Here is a 6751-nt window from a genome sequence, read left to right as displayed (position 1 = left end):
TGTTGCTGAGATTTAAAGTGAAGGCTGCTGTAAGCACTGTGACCACAAGATAGAGACAAAGTACTTTGTTGCAGATTTCCAGACAGCTACTCTTAATCTTACCTCCTCATAGTTGCTTTCTTATTGTCATGTATATTAAAAGGCAGAAAAACACAAAATATTATTTTATTAATGTTATTAATGTATTTGTTTTTCTTTTTTTGTGCCTCCAATGAACTGCATTAGTTTGTCCTATAGAGCATAAGATTTCTTACTCAGAACTCTTTTATTCAATATCATATCAAATAAACAGAAGTATAACTGCATGTGATTATACTATAGTATTATTTCTATAAAGCTGTTCATCAATTCATGTAACAACAAATCAATATTTCAAATGAAGAAAGAAAAACATCACGTGTGTTCAAACAATGTTTAAAAGATTTATAGTTTTCTCAGTGATTTCCTGAATTCATTTTCAGCAACTAATTTTGTTTATGTTGGACAGCAGCACTGCTTGGTCAAATTACATTTTGTTGATTTTCTAAGTAAAAACATGTCCTCTGCAGGGAACTTAAAGATGCAAATTTTAATGCATAATTCCTATTTATTTGCTGACTTTAACATGTTGGAAAAAATAAAACATAAAACATAAAACATGTTGTAAAATTTGTCCACATTTTATTTTATTCTTTTCCAATGTGTTAAATTCAATAAATAAAGAGTAATTGTGTGTTAGGATGTGCACGTGTGTTCTCTGTAGAGGATGTGTTAACATGTTTTCACTTAGAAAAACAACAAACATCCAGTTTGACCAGGGAAGACAAAACATTTCCATATGGCTGTAGGTAAATGAATTGTACCCCATGTAGGAATGAAGTAAGTCACAGCCCACAGGTATTAATAACACTGATGTTTCCTACAATTGAAAGGAGTCAGCATGAGGACTTCATCAGTTACCACATGCCCACAAAAACCCTCATCCGGTTGGTGGGGGTCATGATAGGTGTAGTAACGTAATAGCTGGCAGATGCAAGCCAGATCTTTGACCTGTAGGTTGAAGAGGAGAATATACATGGGTATGAGCAGACAATATAGGCTTCAGTCAATAATTCACTGTTTTCATCATGTGAACAGAGTGTTGGCTGAAGTCGAATGAAGGCGTGCAGATGCACAAGGAATTGCTTCTTAACACAGGAGGCTCTGCAGTTGTGGAAGTTGCTGTAGATGCTATACAGTCAGAAGCAGGACACCCCTCAGCAGAATGAAGTTTGCAAGCAGAACACTGAAAACATGACCCAGGTAATGGCAGACCGTGTAACAAAGTGGACATTTAGGAAAGATGTGGAGAGCCTCAGGATTATAATCGGCCATAACATAATGACAAATTAGTTCTTTTTTCTGCTGTGCCACTAATAAAGTTCCCACCGTGAGTCAAAACAGCCGTGTAGATTTTCTTACAATTGCCCCTTAGTGGCCTGGGCCGCCTAGTGGTTTTGGACCCCTGGGCAAGTGCCCATAAAACCCACCAAATGGTCTGGGCCTACTGAAGAAGACGCTAGCACCCTAAAACCAGCGTCCCCTTGATGTACTCCCTGTGCAGTCTGTTTGCAGCATTGTGAAATCACATTCATGCCTGTTATAGCACAACCTGGGTGCATAAAAAGAGCTACAATAATAAAGCCTTTGTGTTGAAATGGAACTCCTCCCACCTTTAAACCCCCTTAATTGGCCCTATGTTTTTTACACACTTCTATAACCTAAGAATGCCTTAGCCAGTTTGCAAGTCAGGGCAGTTACTGAATAATAAGCCTTAGTATGTCATTTTAGGTGTTAAGTCAACCAGGGCATGCAGAGTTTTGGAATACACAGCTCATTTGCTGCTTTCACTGCCTGTGGACCAGTTTCTTCAATCAGAGCTGCTTGTTGTAGTGGGACTGAGGGCACTGTCTGTCTGGGTTCTAAAAACCTGATATTTTTCTAAGCTGGAGACATGGCCTGCCTCTCCACAGCTGAAACAGATGGGTTGACCCTGTTTGTCCCACTTACTCTCATGCTGGTTAAAAAAATCTGCGGTCAAACTTCCCCAGCACAACCACTAATTGAATATTACTGCAGAAACACCCCTTCAGAACATCTTTCAGTTTTGCTCCATCTGCTCCGCTGGTGACGCCTGCGTTGTGGGCCTTTGGTCTTACTCTTTCCCCCTTTGACTGGACCGGCATTGGTATGTTTTGTGAAGAGGCTATCTGTGCCCATGCGAACCTGCTGATCTACTAGTAATTTTGCCTGTGCTTCTGCCATCGCTGACTTGCCTCCCCTCAAACTGCTGACTTCGATGCCTCATCCTCGTCATCTCTGGCTTTCTTGAATTACAAGCAACTCATCCACTGTGATAACGGAGCAATCACCACACCCATCACCAACTTTCATACTCAGCCATTACCTTTTAATAGCTAATTCCTACATGACGTTCATCCAGTTTCAAGAAGTTATAATCTACCTTACACTCATTTAACACTTTACCTGCCATGTTCCCATATCTAATGTCTTGTGTTCATCTAACACAGTCTTGCTTAATCTGTTGTCAATCAGAGGTGTATAGGTTCCCCTGTTAAGTTTAGGTTCCTTCTTCATGCCCCAGGGAGTTTTTTCTTGCCACTGTCACCCTTGGCCTGCACATTTAGAGTTTAGAACTAGATGTCCTGAATCTTCTAAACAAGTTATTTCACAGAATGTTCTACTCTTCCTGTCATCTTCTCTGATCTTGAACCCCTCAAGAGCAACATACCACTTCAGGTCCAGAAAGTAATAATCCTTCCCAGGATTTTGTTCCAACTGCCTGGCTTCTCTAGTTAGATCAAACCACCAGCAGAGGTGTCCAGGCAGTTGGAACAAAGTCCTAAAGAGGATTTTTACTTTCTAGACCTGAATTCACCACCTCTGCTGCTTTCACTACCAAGCACCATAAGAAGGGCCAACTCAAGCAGTCCATCTCTTCATCTGACCAACCCTTCATTCTGAATGTAGCTCCTCCATATTCCACTGACTCATATAATCATACTAAGTTATCTAACTAAACTGTTACAGTTCTCATGACAATCCATCAGAATTACCTCTTGCAGGCCAGGGACTTCTGCTCCTCATACAGCTGAATATTATCCAAATCTATTAACAGTTCTGAATTTAAATCAGAGTTCTTGGGGATCCAGCTTTCTAGCTCAATGCAGAAGCTGCCCAGAACTCCTCAGAGTTCTCAGAGTTCTCTTCCCTCTTTCAGTCATACAGTCTCTTCTCATATTACCAGGGTGAAGCCATCGTCTGAAGTTGCAAAATGGAATTATGGGGGAGCATGCCTGACGCCCCTCTTCCTTCCAATCCAACATCCTAGAAGAACTTGACTGGCCTGCACAAAGCTCTGACCTCAACCCTACGAACATCTGGGATAAATTGGAACTGCCAACATCAGTGCCTAATTTCACTAATGCTTTGTGGCTGAATGGAAGCAAATTCCGGCAGCTAGGTTCCAACATTAAGCAGAAGGGGAGAAACACCATATTAATGTTGATAGTTTTGGAGTGAGATGTTCAGCAAGGACATTTGGATGTGATGTTCAGGTGTCCGCATACTTTTGGACATGTGTATGTTTACCTGATCAAATCAATTAATACAATGCAATGACTTAAAAAGATAGGCATGTGTACGGTATGGTATGCCTTTGTGATGGTGGCAAGGGTATAGCAGACCTGTAGAAGGACGCGGGAAACATGACTCATGCACTTTCACGCACAATTGATACTGTCCTCCACTTTTTTTTGCACATTGCACATCCCTTTAATTGAGTGTGTGATTGGCTCCATACTGAAAACTGTGTCACCCTCACTTTTAAAATGACTGTGATGCCCCAGTGGTGCACATGCAGATCAAACTGGGGGCAGGGGGTATGGATTGGGTAGGGAATATATATCCTGTTCCAAAGTTCACACTTGCAGTTTTGTACTGCATGGGGACAGTACTAAGCTAAGTGCATATCCTACAGTTCATGCATTGGTGACGTTGTAACACAGTGTTTCAGAAATACTGGGAAAATTAAAAAAGATTTGAGCACATTAATGACTAACCACCCTACAAAGATACAAACCATATCCACACACTTGTGGTCTCAACAAGTGCTTTGATCACCTTTGCTAAATTCAGAAATGTGTTATATACATTTGCACATCAGATGGTCAGTGTAGCTCTGTGTGGGCTGAGCATATGAGGTAATTTGTTTTACGACACTGCCCTCTGGTGGAAAGTTTAATGCTCTTCCATAGGTTTGTAATGATGTTGTAAGTCTTTATATGAAATGTAACGTAAAACAAACAATTCTTTACAATGAACAATGTAAAAAAGCAAAATCGTAGCCAAAGATTGATGTTCAAATTAACACTTAAGTTGTAGCTGAGCCTATGCAACAGTACAGCTTTAATTCATGTAGTGTTTTCCACCCATATCACCACATTATTCTTAGTCAGCTAAACACCAATCAGGCATAGCATTATGACCACGTCCTTGTTTCTATGCTCATTGTCCATTTTATCAGCTCCACTTACTATATAGGTGCACTTTGTAGTTCTACAATTACAGACTGTGGTCCATCTGTTTCTCTGCATACTTTGTTAGCCCCCTTTTACCCTGTTCTTCAGTGGTCAGGACCCCCATGGACCCTCACTGAGCAGGTACTATTTGGGTGGTGGATCATTTTCAGCACTGCAGTAACACTGATGTGGTGGTGGTGTGTTAGTGTGTGTTGCGCTGGTCTGAGTGGATCAGACACAGCAGTGCTGCTGGAGTTTTTAAACACCACAGTGTCACTGCTGGACTGAGAATAGACCACCAACCAAATATATCCAGCCAACAGAGTCCTGTGAGCAGCGTCCTGTGACCACTGATGGATGACTTACTGGAGGATGACCAACACAAACTGTGCAGCAGCAGATGAGCTATCGTCTCTGACTTTACATCTACAAGGTGGACTGACAAGGTAGGAGTGTCTAATAGAGTGGACACTGTTTAAAAACTCCAGCAGCACTGCTGTGTCTGATCCACTCAGACCAGTACAGAGCCTAGAAAGAAGGAGGTGGTCATAATATTATGCCTGATTGGTGTATGATAATCATGGAAACATACCCATGTGGGCCCATTGAGGGCTATCTGTGGGTTACGTGGGCTAGGGCTAGCCAACAGATAACCCTGTATGACTGAACCCACAGTGGGCCCTAAAGCGTTTCTGTTTGGGCAGTACACCACTGGGCTATTCCACAGATAATCTGACACAGGCCCGCTTTGGGCCTCTCCACACTGGGGCAACATTATTTTGCCTAATGTGGGCCCTCAATGGATTTGAGTGGGCGGTGCACCGCAGTACACCAGAGATAACCTAATATAGGCCCACTGGGGGTTACTCCATACTGAGTCCACATCATTTAGCCCCTGGTGTGCCCTTACAGGATTTGAATGGTCAGTACACAGCAGCTAGTGCACAGATAATCCAACATATAAACATAATTTGTTTGAGTTTGGTGTGCTGTATGTGCCCCATTCTGCCTGTGTGTTCTGTATTAAAAATAATAAAAAAAACCTGAAAGATAATAATCTCATGATAACAGTTAGCCTTTAAAAGCCTGTTCCTTTAAGAACCTTGTGTGGCCAAAATAAATGATTAAATGAAGGTTGCAGCTGCATAGCGATGTAACCACTAAACTGTGGAAATAGAAGCTGAGGGAAAAAGAGAGCAAGTGTAAAAACACTCAGACAGCCAAATAGAATTTTTATTATAAACAAGTGTTTTCCTTGTGATGATTTAAAGAGGCAAATGGCATTTAGAGAAGACTTTAACAAAGACAGTTTGGTAAGTTTAAATTTATTCCTTGGATAGCCTCGTTAGGTTAAATTAGCTAGCTAGTTAGTAAGCTAACTGACAATTTATGAACTTGGTTCTTTAACTGAAAAAGATAAATGTAGTTTGTAGTCGTAAAAATGAAAAGTATGACTTTAGCTATGTTTATATTTTACTCCCTGTTTTTACCACCTACTGCTTGCTGTATTTGCCATGTTACTTATTTGAATTTTGTTTTACACCTTAAATAGTGCAGCAGTTTCATACTGGTACATGTATAGGAAACAGAATGTAATTGCTATATCATTTAAGGTGGAATGGGGAGGTTAAAGTCACTCCCGGTTGAACAAATTTCTTCAGCAATCCAATCTCTTACATCGATTCAAATTGCGACCTTTGCCACAAAAAATAGAATGAAAAGAAACTATTGTTACATAGTTTTTGGCACCATTTGAATATTTTATTTGATTAATGATGACCAAGTCATATATCTTTAGGATTATTGAGATGTTTTGATATTGAGATAGTTTTGATGGTTACAGTCGAGTTGCCCTTTTAACAAGCTGGCTGCAAAAACCAGAAGGAAAAGATGAAGGTAGCCTGCATAGTTGTCCGTTTCTGGATAATAACAGTAATAATAACAATGATAATAATGACACATTTTATGGATTAGCTAAAAAATAATTGTCTTCAGTTTGAGAGTTGCATTACATCGCACTGTAATTATTTAGTAGAACATTTTTAGATTCAGTCTATTCTTGGTTCGTGCAACAAGAGAAATGGGCTTAAATATACATTATATTTGTATAGTTAAAATCAGGTCTGCGTAAAAAATACAACAATATTAGAATAAATCTGTCTAAAATTGTATTTTCATATACCTCCCTGCGC

Source organism: Colossoma macropomum, unplaced genomic scaffold, assembly GCF_904425465.1.
Source record: "Colossoma macropomum unplaced genomic scaffold, Colossoma_macropomum, whole genome shotgun sequence".
Taxonomy (NCBI): Eukaryota; Metazoa; Chordata; class Actinopteri; order Characiformes; family Serrasalmidae; genus Colossoma; species Colossoma macropomum.
Note: the sequence above shows the minus strand (reverse complement) of the source record.